The sequence below is a fragment of the Dermacentor variabilis genome, chromosome 3 (genome assembly GCF_050947875.1).
Source record: "Dermacentor variabilis isolate Ectoservices chromosome 3, ASM5094787v1, whole genome shotgun sequence".
In the NCBI taxonomy this organism is placed as follows: domain Eukaryota; kingdom Metazoa; phylum Arthropoda; class Arachnida; order Ixodida; family Ixodidae; genus Dermacentor; species Dermacentor variabilis.
The window spans coordinates 134,510,107-134,524,235 of record NC_134570.1 but is presented as its reverse complement, the minus strand read 5'-3'; the positions used below and the strand labels follow the sequence as shown (position 1 = coordinate 134,524,235).

At 45.4% G+C, this 14,129-nt stretch overlaps 1 pseudogene; it reads left to right on the top strand.

Moving 5' to 3' along the window:
- LOC142576303 (uncharacterized) overlaps positions 1-13,807 on the top strand; it is an 86,361-nt pseudogene extending 72,554 nt beyond the window's left edge.
- Positions 13,808-14,129: the final 322 nt, after the last annotated feature.

Genomic DNA, 14,129 nt, shown 5'->3' with positions numbered 1-14,129 from the left:
CACTAACTGCAGACTACCAGTTTCAGCAATGAGCAGTTATATTATGAGTAAACTCGCAGGTCAATAGTGCTCTGCAATTCAGGAAACTGGTGCGGCATTGTAGCTATTCTCGCACCGACATGCTGCTATGATAATGCACCTAACTTACTTTGTATGAGCTTAATATAATCTTGAGGAACAAAAATGCACCCTTTCTTGATGCCTAACTAGCTTTGTCAATTCAGTAATTGAAAGGTGTGCAGTACACCTGTCACATGGTGTACCTAGGGGTGTGAAAAAAGAAGTTAGACAGTCAAACACTGAGTTGCCATATGTCAAGAAAAGAAGGCTGGGTGCACAGACCAGATCTGGATAACAGCAAGAAAGCCAGATGCACATTCTGAAATGTTAGTCCATACTGTAATGCCCACGAAATATGTAGGAGGCATTTTGCGCACGTTGTCTCCCACTGCTGAAATTAATGGTGCAGTGACAAGTGGCCACATGGCAATAGAAATTTCTTCATCCCTGGTGCAGCTGGGGGGCAAGTCTGTATCCACTGTAGGTGTAGCACAAGTGCTAGGCGGCACCTCATTTCCTTATGTTGGATACAAGCCGGGCCCTGCAGCAACTTGCTGTTTCTATGGCCGTGTTACTGGTGCTGCCATATCTCCAGTTGAATTCTGCGCCATAGATGGGATGCGGCTTTCTGTGTGCATTAAGGAACACATAATGATGTTTCCGTATTGTTAAAATGCTCTTCTATTTTACTCTCTTAGAAACAGTGTACATACATGGAAACCCTATAAGTACAAATGAAATATACGCAAAGAAGATGAAAAACTTGTGTCTACAATTTGTGCTATGCAAATATTAAAACATAAAATCCAAACTTGATTCAAAAATTTTGCTGCATAATGCGTTCTCAAGCATATCCAGTCTGCTCTTCAGCTTCTTATTTTCTTTCATGAGGTTTTCGTTTTGTGCTCTCAGTGATTTGTTTTCATTTCTGAGACGTGTCACTTCTTCCTCAAAATCTGGCAGTTCATTCTCTGCAAGAAGTGACTTGGCTTCGGAAAGCATCCTCTGATTTTCTACCAGTGCAGCTTTTTGCTGCCTTCCTGAATATCTGTTGTGGCAAACAGTGGGTGTGCATGCATAAATTAGGCATCCTTGTGAAGCCAATTAAGGTTTCCAATTAAATTTGTCAAATATGCGAAACAGTAGCACTGAGATTTCCAGGTTGGGCATATATGAATCAGCTCCATGTGAGCTATGAGCAGTTTCTTTCAACAAACAATCGATATATCCGTATTACGCCCAAAAAATTCTTCGAGATAAACAGGAGCAAATACATAATACCTATGGGTGGGGAAGTCGGAGTGTGGAAAACTTTCGACTTAACCGATATTTCAAGATGAGAGTTTGAGTTAACAAGGGTTTACTTACTCGCACACGACCCCATGCATACCAATGAAACCCATCATGTCATGCATTGCGAACATATTTCTGAAAGAAATAGCCCCAGAATGCTTACACATTAAAAGGTGTTTGTTGATGTAGGCCCATCTTAACTGACCTCCAACATTGAGTTGGTGAAACACGATGTGAGAAACTAAGATTATGGATTAGAGACTAAAATAATATGCGCAAGGGAATTATTTTGGGTGAGGTATGTGCAAGGTAACATACTTTACAACGATTGATAATTGCATTTCAAAACAAATTCAGAGCTCATATGCAGGCTGCACTGCTGGATGTTCTTTGGCATTTGATACTGACCATCCTATACCGTACACCCGTTTTTGCCAATGTCGGCTTTCACCATCACTGCATGAAAACCACTATAGAACTCGACTGAACAGCTTCGCCATAATAACCTTACCGCTGACCATGCGAAATTCTGCAAGAGCAAGTACACAGTTGAAAACAACTTACTCTGCCTATAAGCATTCAATGCTTGAAATCACTTTCTGGTACTTTGTTAATACAAGGTACATGCACATCATTGTTAGTCATTCCAAAAGCAGTGCAGTACTTAATATTTAAATTATGAGGCTTCCAGTACAATTTTGTCACACAAACTGCACAGGTAAAGTTGCATTACATGCAAGAGCCATGCACTTTGTTACCACAGAGGCTTCTACAGTTGCAAATTTACCAGATGGTTTAACTTGTACAAATGTTAAGCTGTTGAAGTTGTATGGATCTGCCAAAAGAGTTGCTGTGGATTCAAACATTTTAATGTGAAGGCTAACATCTGCTCTGTGGTGTGTGCACACACAACTTTGCTGACCACATTCACACGGAACAGAGATGTCCAATGTTCGACCAATGAGAGAGCCCAGCTTGATAAAAGAATTGCATCTCCTTGACTTATCTAAATCTGCTGTGCAAAACGAAAAATGACCTGAGCCAATTCCTTGAAATGTACCCTACCATTGCATTTTCGTCCCCTGCCATACAAAAATATTCCATCCACATGCACACAGCTCTGTCTTAATCTGTAGCCCTTCAACAAGTCTGGAAAGTGCTTATGAATGGAACTTGCTCTTTTTCCTGCAGATACCTGCTGCGAAAGAAGAAAGAACGGAGAATTTATGTATTATCTGCAGCCCTGCATATCATGTGCCAGAAACAAGTTTTCCTAATCTTCCATTCATTGACTCAAAAGGATACAGCAAGTAACCCCAGAGCGGGCCCCATTCTTTAACGCTATCAACTAAATGAATGAGCAAACAAGCATTGTATGACATGTTCTCTTTGCCATAAAGCAATTCATACTCTTTCAAAAATTTTCGCATCAGTTTTCAATAGGTTGATCATTTCCAAGGAAATTTTGGGAGCAAGCATACAGTGCATCATCTGTACAAATTTAATCCAATTTTGAAAATTTCTAGATGGAATGTAACTCGTCAAAATAATGGGGGAATAAAATAAGAGCCTATTTCTCCATTCTGAGGATTTCCATCGCTTTGATTCTGAAAGAGGCCGTGAAAGTCGCGACAGTTCCCATGTTAAAGACATTGCCATCAGCTTAGTGCTGACCTCCTCCAGGCACTAGCAAATTCTGAAACCTCTGCATTTTTCAGATTATAGCCAAAGCAGTGTTGTTGCCTTCACAAAACCTGAGTATACGGCATGAATATAATCAACAACAATGTCAGAACTGAAACTAAAGTAAGCAAGCATGGTCAAGCCACTCAATCCCTTCGCACCATAACTCACTTGCTTTGGTCTAGTTTTGGCTTTTTGTGCATGCTTTAGGAAAGAGTTATGTGTCCTGAGGCTTTTGGAGGAGGACTTTGTAGGGTATACATGACAGTGTCCTTTACCTTTTTCTATGACCTTTCCAGGATCTTCACACCAAGTACATCCATACTTCCCATTAAATTGAGTCATAGACATGACCTTGCATCTAGCAACACTGTCAACAGCACATGGCCCAGGAAACACTTTTGATGTTCTTTCAGACCCATGCCTGTCTATCCAGGTCACGCCTTCCCTTGACAATTTGTTCATTGTCTGCACAAAAGGGAAGAAGGTGTTCATAGCAGGCTTTTTTTGCCCAAACCACAAGCCAGCAAGCAAAACCTGTGACACACGGTCTTTGTACTTAAGCTCATTCACCTGCAGCAACAAAGGCCACATTCCGCAGCCTGAGCTTTCATACAAAGGTACCCCACCCCATCAGTATTGAAAGTAACGGTGAGCACTCCTGGACTGAGTGGGAGCTTCTGATAGCCTGGGCTCTCGCTTATGTCACTAATGTCAAACGATGGCATTGGCTTATCAGATGTGCTGCGTCGTCCATGTGTTTCAGCTAAGTCTCAAAATCTAAAGTGTAAAAACAAAAAAAATTCGCCAATAACACTTTAACACGGAGCTTGGCTTTGCAATGAGTGCACTCAACTTCCACAGTATTTTCTTCGATCATGCCAACGTATCCCATGCACTCATTACAATAGAAATGCTGTCTCTTTGTATCACCATAAGTAAAGTTCTTAAAGAAGGCATACTTTGTTGATGGAAATCTAGTAAGATTAGGCAAGTGTGCCTCAACAAGTTTTGCACACTCTCAGTGGCTTCCTTTGATGCTGAATGCCACAAGCTGTGCGCCATATTAGCAGAACGCGTTCTGCTTTGCCTATTCTTGCACCAGGGTACAGCGGATCATCGTGCAAAAATAAATGTAGGCAAAACTTAATACTGCAATATTTGTCAGTATTGAAAGTGTTTGGAAATTGCAGAAATAGATTAAAAACAAGGCATTGTTTGAAAAGCCTAAAAGAAATTGTCCGTTATAGCAAACAAAAACAGTACCTTGCAGAAAGAAAACGGATTAAGCACAGTAAACGAGTGACCTAAGTGCTGCGTATGTGTAAGCAGATTCTTACCATTCTTGTCTGTTCCTGCTGATCTGTCCTTTCATCATTTTCGCCTGATGAGCTTTCCCCGCTGGAAGATTCCGACGAAGACTTGTCATCTGACTTGCCGTTGTTGCACCACTCCGAGTTGTCGGTCTTGTGACATGAAAGGCTCAATGCCGAAAGCACATCATCCTGACCAGATATTGATACTGCCGGGTTACGCGGCTCATGCAATGCGGACTCGTTCCTGTGAGCCTCAAGCACTTCTGCCAACACGCCGCTCTCTGATTGCTGTGGATGGTGATAAAGAGCGTTGGCAGAGGAAATTCCATCTTCCTGGCCTTCCCGTTCTGCAGCTTTTTTAAAACGATATTTCGACCGCTGTGGCACTCCACAACTTGGATCTAGGAGATACCGTCCATACTTTCTCTTGTATGGCATTTTGAATAGCTAGCATGGATCGTGCGATTCGACCAAAACAGATTGGATTGACAGCCAAACCAGACAGAACTAACGACTCAGCCTTACAGGCACAGAGGTTACAACGTTACAACTCAAGGGAGGAAATGCCTCAATGCTTTAGCGACATGTAGATAAATGTATGAAGTGTGCTCCTGCTCTTTGAAGCTGGATAACAACCAGCGCCACTAAACAAGCAGCTTATTGTTTATTTTAATTTTTTAGAACTTTAATTATTATTATTTTGTTGTACAATGTACATGCTGGCCACGGTGTATTGTCTTTGAGATCTTACATTAACTTCAAGCGTCTTTTGCCGTGTGCTTCCATGTTTTTCCCCTTACAAGTGCGAAGGACGAGAAATACAGAAAATGTTTGTCTCATCCTTTTTGCTGTAAATAACACTAATAACACTATTTAGGCCTTACCGACGCATCCGACACATCTTTGTTGTCCGTATGGCACCGATGCGGCGACCTAAGTGGGATTCGGCATTGTGTCAGTATTTCATGGACAGGTTCCGCGGAATCCGGAGTGAGCAACCTGTCACACACACAGAGATGCCATTGAAATATTAGTGCAATTGATATGCGCAATATTATCAAAGCCAGCAATAGTGAAAAAGGAACAGCATCAGGTGTGTGTTATGCCGGCATGGCATCCAAGAAGCCACGCCAGGCATGTTGCATGGGCGTGCCAGGACGGCGGCCTGAAGATAGACGCAGACGCAGAATCCAACGCTACTAGCGTTGCACCTGCACAATGTGCTCCATCGCCATCCGGGACATAACAGTGTGTTTATCATCGACAAATGTATATGTATATATGTATGTAAATCTATAAATGTATATAGGAGCGTAATGTAATGGAATCTTGATTCATTTTTTAACCAGAGCGGAGTGAGCATAAGTTATCATAGGTCAACATTAGATTGGTTTCGTAGTGTTTAATGTCCCAAATCGACTCAGGCTATGAGGGACACCGTAGTGGAGGGCTCTGGAAATTTTGACCACCTGGGGTTCTTTAACGTGCACCGATATAGCACAATACACGGGCACCTTGCGTTTTGCCTCCATCGAAACGTGGCCACTGTGGCATGACGCTCTTAAGATTCCTGTGCCGTGTGCAGTAGAGCTATGGAAACAGTGGTTGTCACCTGGCAACCAGTATGTTCCATCACAGCACGTCTGCTGCCTGAGTGAAAGTGACAGTTTGTTTCCTTTCGCCATCATTTGCAGGCACAACTGCCAGAATGCAGTTGTCAACAGTGCAGTTGTGGCAACATGAGACGCATGGAGCGCACTCTCGGCGAACTGCAGAAACTTGCTATCCAGCTTCAGAACAGAAACCTAAGGCTTGAAAACAAGCTTGAAAGTGTAGAGTAAAGACTTCTCACAGTAAAAATACTGCGTGATCCAAGCAAATGCATGTATTACATCGGACTTCCAAACATTGCAGTTTTCCAAAGCTTGCTGAACTACCTAAACCCCCTTGCTAAAGAAATGGCATACTGGGGTTCGAACCAGAATGGCGAAAATGGCCTCCGTGGCCCTCGAAAAGATAGTGAATTGGAAAATGAGTTCTTTATGAAATAGCTTAGGCTGAGAAGAGGAATAAATGGTGTAGAGCTAGCATGCAACTTCCTAATATGTGAAAGCCAGGTTAGCCGCATCTTCACCACATGGGTGAATCTGCTGCAACGAAAGCTCAAAAAACTGACTACACTACCTTCTCGGGAAGCCTTGTGACCATACCTGGCGAAGTCATTTCGTGACTTTGCGGACACAAGATTGGTTCTTGATGCAACTGAAGTGAGAATTCAGCGATCATCGTCGCTAAATGCCCAAAGGCAAACATTTTCACCACACAAACATTTCAACACATTCAAGGTGCTTGTGGGGTGCACCCTTGATGGATACATAGCGTTTATTTCCCACCTTTGGGGTGGGTCAGTGTCAGACACGACGATCCTGGAAAGCAGTTGATTGCTCGGCGAGTTAGTAGAAGGAGATGCAGTCATGGTGGACAAAGGTTTCACCTTCTCCTATATACCACCTGGAGTGACAGTGTACCGACCACCATTTCGTCAGCGTCACCAAAAACAGATGCCACCAGCTGCAGTCCATGAAACGCGGCGCATTGCCTTTGCAAGAGTCCATGTTGAATGGGCTATGGCACGCATGAAAATTTTTCATGTACTTGACCGGCCATTCCCAATTTCCATGATTTATATTGCTGACCACGTGTTTCAAGTGTGCTGCTTCCTCAGCAATTTTAGGAATCCGCTCATAAGAGATATAGTGCCTGTATAAGCATGGAAAACAGTTTCAGTGCAGAAACTGTTGTTTCTCTTTCTTTGCTGCTACTACTGTGTTACGATTTTACTGTTTTGTGAGGAAATAAATTGGTGAAAACAGTGTAAAGTGCAAGTTGTTTCATTTTCAGTCTATTCAGAGAAGGCACACATGTGGCACCAAGGAATGTTGTCATGTGTGCCGCCCTAAGACATATATAGATAACACATCCTATGACACATACAGAGCACACATCAGCTGACACATTGAAATGGCTTGTGAATTCCTAATGTTTTAAACGCCGTGTCAACACAGTGCACAAGCAACAGTAATACAGCATATAAAAGCACATGATTTTGCTGTTTCCTTCGCATTATGTGCACTTTTTTATTTTAGCTTGGATACTATAACCTCCGAATTGTTTTCTGAGCTACTCTGCTCTATTCTCAATTCGTAGCATTGCATTTATCCTTCTGTGTGTGCACAGCTGCTGCATTTTCGTCAAATTAAGCTAGTCCACCTTCCTACCTCCAGTCTCCATCTCTTACAGTGTGCCAATCACAGCCGCAAAATTGCTTCAAATGTGCGATACTACAAAATGTTGTAATTGTATTGATTTTCTGCTTGCCACACTTGCCTTCAGCGAGATACCACACCTGCAGCTGCAAAAACCTTCCCAACCCAACTTCAGATTACTTTAGCTTTCTGATCGTGAGGCCCTGATCTACAGGTTTGTCAAACATAAAAAAAAAAACCTTGCTGCAATTTCTTGTAAGACATACTGTCTGGAAGTGTACAGCTTCCCAAGCCTCTTCACACGTTCAGTCACAATCTCTGGGACCAGTCCATGTTTTACAACCAGGGTTTGTACAGACTCAAAAGGGGAAAATTCAAGGAATTTCAAGGTCCAGTTGGAGTATTTTCAAGGACTCAACCCAATGCTACATGCAGCAGTTTTCAATATTAGGTACAAATTTTACTGAACAAAGTCGAAAAAAAAAACATTTCAAGGAACAGCTTGTATTGCACTAAACCAACATAATATTACTGAACGAAGTAGGAAAAAAGCATTTCAAGGAACAGCTTATATTGCACGAAGCCAACATAATATTACTGAACAAAATCGAAAAAAAGAAAACATTTCAAGGAACAGCTAAGTCCCAGGTGAAAATTTGCAACTGGGATGCTACGGGTCCCAGTTCTAATGGTTTATTAGCCAATTCCCAGCCGGTAGTGGGACCAGTAGCTACTGGAACCAGTAGGTACGTATGCCAAGCTGGCCGCAGCAGCCAACATGCCACAGGCCTCAATATATCAAGAGATGCATAATTGACAATGTCGGACAGCTTGCCAGGTTTTATTACAATTTGAGCCGGCGCTTTGATTTTAAGACATCCTGGATCTTCTCCGACAGCAGGCAGCCCAGGTTCAGGACTGTTGATTCCACGTCTATGTTCTTTTCTGCACTGCAGTGCTTCAGCGTGGCTGTGAAAAGAGCAAATGTAGAAACAGAAACAGATTAAAAAGCTCCAGTGACAGCTGCCACAGCACAACTCAGAAGAAGCTTAAATGGAAGCTGCAATTAAGCTAGTGTATGTGAATTAAACCACTGGCACTGTTTGTGGCAGCCGTCAATACATTGCAACTTGGCAACAGTTCGACGTTTTCTAAATATTTTTTTCATCATTCACCTGCAACAACAGCAACCTTCTCGGGTGTTAATGGCTCTTTAGCCAATTCGCCCAGGCATTTTTTCCGTGGCGCCACCATGCCTGCGACGCTCTTCTTTTCTAAAACATCCTTTCCCCACACAGCTTCAGCCGTGTCCTTCACGACAAGTGTCGGCTTGACGTAGCGCATGATCTTGAAGGCAGCTTCAGACCACACAACTCCCTTGGCAAGGTGGAACTGCGAGAAAAAGCAATATAATACATACAAAGTCATAATGAGGCAGCAGACCATGAGGAAAGTGAAAGAAAATATTATGAATGAGGTTTATTGGGGTTCGTAGCAACTGCCGGTTCTACGATGCACGGAGCACAGTCCCCGAGCTCGAGCCTCTGCTGCACGCTTGATGCTGCCGATGCTGCTGACTGCGCGCACGTTCATCATCTTCCTTACAATGGCCCCGCGGAAATAAAGGAGCCATCCTGGCGACTTAGTTTTCTGGAAAGACGGTAGAATTGTGATACGGCTTGAGACGCTGAACGTGAACGACTTCGCGGTTACGACGTCGCATGTCGGACGGCGGCGTTAGCGGCTCAACCAGGTAATTAACGGGTGATGTTCTCTCGAGAACGCGATATGGACCGTCGTACTTCGGAAGGAGTTTTGAAGCGAGCCCAGGCGTGCGGTGTGGCACTAACAACCAGACGAGAGCGCCCGGGAGAAAAGTGGGAGTCTAGTTCTGGGCATTGTGAATGGCTTTTTGGCGGTTCTGGTCGTCCAAGGTGAATCGGTGGGCAAGCTGGCGACATTCCTCTGCTTGTCTGGCGGCTTCCGAGATCGGCAGGCATTCGGATGGGTCCGGCCGGTAGGGCAGAATGGTGTCGATGGTGTGCGAAGGATGACGGCCGTAAAGAAGGTAAAAGGGTGAGAATCCGGTAGTGGCCTGAGTCGCGGTGTTGTAGGTGACAAACGGAAGAACTAGGTCCCAATTAGAGTGATCAGGTGAGACATATATGGCGAGCATGTCACTAAGAGTTCGATTAAAGCGTTCCATGGTACCGTTAGTCTGTGGGTGATAAGCAATAGCGCATTCAGCAAGCAGTTGTTCGATGACTTCAGATGAGAAGGCACGGCCTCTATCGTTTAAAAGTTCACGTGGACCTCCATGATGAAGGAGAAAACGGCGAAGTAGGAAATTGGCGACCTCCTGCGCTGTAGCATTTGGTAGAGCAGCAGTCTCCGAATAACGGGTTAAGTGGTCTACCACAACGATTATCCACCTGTTGCCGGCAGGAGTCAACGGAAGTGCCCATAGAGATCTATGTCCACGCGATCAAAGGGCATTGTAAAGGCTGGAGTTCACCGGCGGAGTTGTGCGGTGGCGCTTTGCGGCGTTGGCACTTATGACAAGAGCGGATGAACTTTCGAACGAAATTATACATTCCCCGCCAATAATAACGGTGTCAAAGTCTTTCGTAGGTCTTGAAGACTCCCACATGGCCACACTGAGGGTCGAAGTGGAACGAGGAACAGAGCTCTGACCGCAAGATTCTCGGAATGACGAGTAACCAGGTGCGTCCCTCTGGGGCATAGTTGCGTCGATATAGTAGCTGGTCGCAAATCGCAAAATGAGGCACTCGGCGAAGCGTACGTGACGCTGGAACTTTCGACGTATCCGAGAGAAGGTCGAGCAGAGATGCAGTCCAGGGATCATTATGCTGTGCAGAAGCGATAGTGTCAGCGTCCAGAGAGGATAATGTGCACTCGCAGGGGGTCGTGACTGGCCTTCGGGGGAAGCGGTGATTGGGATAGCGCGTCAGCGTCGGAGTGCTTTCGCCCGGAACGGTACACCACGCGGATGTCGTATTCTTGGATTCGCAGTGCCCAGCGAGCAAAGTGGCCCGATGGATCTTTGAGCGTCGACAGCCAACATAGTGCGTGGTGGTTGGTCACTACGTCAAAAATCGGCCGTGTAAATATGGGCGAAACTTGCCAAGCGCCCACACAATGGCCAAACACTCCTTTTCTGTAACGCTGTAATTGGTCTCTGCCTTGGTTAACGTGCGACTCGCATATGCGACGACGTATTCTGGGTGGCCTGGTTGACGCTGTGCCAACACAGCGCCAAGGCCTACACTAGTTGCATTGGTATGGATTTCGGTTGGCGCTTGTGGGTCAAAATGGTGAAAAATGGGTGGCGTCGTGAGAAGACGACGCAAGGTTGTGAAGGTGTCGTCACACTCTGGTGACCATGATGAGAGATCTCTAGCGCCAGCAAGGAGCTGCGTGAGAGGCGATATAATTGACGCAAAGTTTCGAACAAATCGCCGGAAGTAAGAGCAGAGGCCGATAAAACTGCGTAGCTCTTTCATAGTAGTAGGTTTTGGGAACGCAGTAACAGCATGTAGCTTCTCGGGATCCGGGCGAATGCCCTCCTTTGGACACGACATGGCGTAAAATTGTTAGCTGACGAACAGCAAATCGACACTTCTTCAAGTTAAGTTGCAACCCGGCGTTGGTCAAGCAAGTGAGTACGTGCTGGAGGCGGAGCAGGTGTGTTGGGAAATCAGGGGCGAACACCACTATGTCGTCAAGATAGCAAAAACATATTTTCCATTTGAGGCCACGCAGAACATTATCCATCATTCTTTCGAACGTAGCAGGTGCGTTGCAAAGTCCAAAAGGCATGATGGTGAATTCATACAAGCCGTTTGGTGTTGTGGCGACGAGCGACCACGTAGACCGTTAAAGTCTCGGGCTCTCGCAGGAGAGGAAAAACCGACAGTCCGTCTCTTAGCGTAGCATTCTTTTTAATGATCTCTTTCGGAACGCTAGCCGTGCCGGAGCGCCAGCCGCTCGAGCCTCGTGTAGACGCGAGCGTCTACGTCATCCCTCGTGCGACGCCGATGCTGCTGCCGCTACAGAGGGCTCCCCCCCTAGAGAGGAGGAAAGTTCGACGAACGATGGAAAGTCCACGTGACGCGGCGTGTCTTGGCGTTGGTCTTGGGTGTCACGTGCACTGGCGGCGGCGAAGGATGCAGCAGGGTCGTGTCGCATACTGGTGGAGCTGATGGCGTGGGTGCTTCTATGTAGGCGGGTTTGAGACGTTCCAGGGCAATTGTGTCTGATCGGCCGTTGACGTTCACAACAAACGTCGTCGGACGACGCTCTAGAACACAATATGGCCCGGAGTAGTGTGGTTGCAAAGGCTTCCGCACGGCACAGTTACGCACGAAAACGTGGGTAGCAGAGCTGAGTGCGGGAGAAATGTACGGGGACCTTGCTTCTTGTGAACGTGTAGGCACGGGGCGCATCTGGCTGAAGAAAGCTTGCAGTTCGGCAACGTAGTCGGCAGGTGATGGCATAGGCGTTTGGGGGGTGGCGACAAAGAAATCGCATGGAAGGCGTAGGTGGGTGCCGTAGACTAGCTGAGCACAGGAGCAACCTAGGTCACTCTTGAGTGCGGCTCTGATGCCAAGTAAGACAAGGGGCAAATGTAGGACCCACTTTTCCGGCGATTCATGTGCCATAAGGGAGGCCTTGAGATGCCGGTGAAAACGTTCAACTAGTCCATTGGACTGAGGGTGGTAAGCAGTTGTGCGAAAACGTGTCGTTCCGAGTAGTTTGAGTAGCTCGTTGAAAAGTGCTGAGTCAAACTGCCGACCGCGATCTGTGATTATTGTGGATGGGCAGCCGAACCTTGCGATCCACGTAGACATGAAAGCTGCTGCAACAGTAGGCGCTGAGATGTCAGGTATAGGTGTAGCTTCAGGCCACCGTGTATAACGGTCGATGCATGTCAGTATGTAGCAGTAGCCTTTCGAGGGTGAGAGAGGGCCGACGAGGTCCAGGTGTACGGTGTCAAAACGAGCATCCGGTGGAAGAAAAGACTTGGCAGGCGGAATGGGGTGACGCTGGATCTTCGAACGTTGACACGACAAACAGCAGCGAACCCAGTCGCGAACTTGCGCGTTGTTAAACAGTGTTCTTGATGGGCACTTTGTGACTATGGGGTAACATAGGTGTTTGGGAAGCGAACAGATATTTAGAATGTACGAGCTTGTCAGCATGGCTCTTCTATCTGTAAGTCATGGTTCATTGGTTTCTACATGGAGACTGTTTATGGGTGATGTCCTGTATGCACCAGTGGAGAGACGCAAACCTAAATTATGTACTGGATCTAGCCGTTTCAGGTACGATGGTCTTGCTGACCCATACACTATACATCCATAATCCAGGGTAGAGCGTACTACAGAACGGTAAATTTGTAAGAGACAAGTCCTATCGGCTCCCCAGTGTTTTCTCGATAGCACTTTGAGTATGTTCAGGGACTGAGAAGCTTTCTTTTTCAAAGCATTTATGTGAGGCAGGAAGGTGAGCTTCCTGTCAAATGTTACACCTAGAAATTTATGTTCATTTTTTACAGGCAGATCTATTTCGTTCAAATGTAGTGTGGGATCTATTTGTATGCCTCGTCTGAGTGAGAAAAGAATGGCCACCGATTTCTGTGGGGAAAACGGAAACCATTTCTGTCTGCCCATGTTGCTAGTTTGTTTATTGTTAGCTGTATTTGTCGTTCGCATGTTGATATGTTCGAGGATGTGCAAGCTATCTGGAGATCATCTACATAGAGAGAATACATAACGGATCTTGGAATTATTTTCCTGATAGAATTCATTTTTACAATGAAGAGTGTTGTGCTCAAAATACATCCCTGAGGTACTCCATTTGCCTGGATAAAATTCCTTGAAAGGGTTGAGCCAAGGCGGACATGGAATGTACGGTTAGACAAGAAGTCCTTCAGACAGTTCAACATCCTGCCGCGGATGCCTAGTTCAGCCAGGTCCTGAATGATCCCAAACCTCCACGTTGTATCATATGCCCTCTCTAAATCGAAGAAGACAGATAGACAGTGTTGCCTGTGTATAAAAGCTTCACGAACAGTGTTTTCAAGACGGACAAGGTGGTCGGTGGTGGAGCAAGCCTTTTTAAAACCGCATTGATGGACATCTAGGAGCTCCCGGTCTTCTAACACAAATGTTAATCTGATATTCAATAAATTTTCAAAGGACTTTGCTAGACAGCTAGTCAGAGCTATGGGCCTATAGCTGCTAGGAAGTGTGAATGATTTTCCGGGTTTTAATAAAGGAACAATAATGGCCATCTTCCAGGCTTCGGGAAGTTTCCCCGATACCCAAACTTTGTTAAAAAAATTTAAGAGTGCTTCCACAGCCGGTTCGGAGAGATGAGCTAACATATGATAATGTATTTCGTCTGGGCCAGGTGCAGTTTGCTTACCAGCGGACAGTACTCTATTAATTTCCTGAACTGTAAGTAAGTTATTATAGGGTTCATTTGT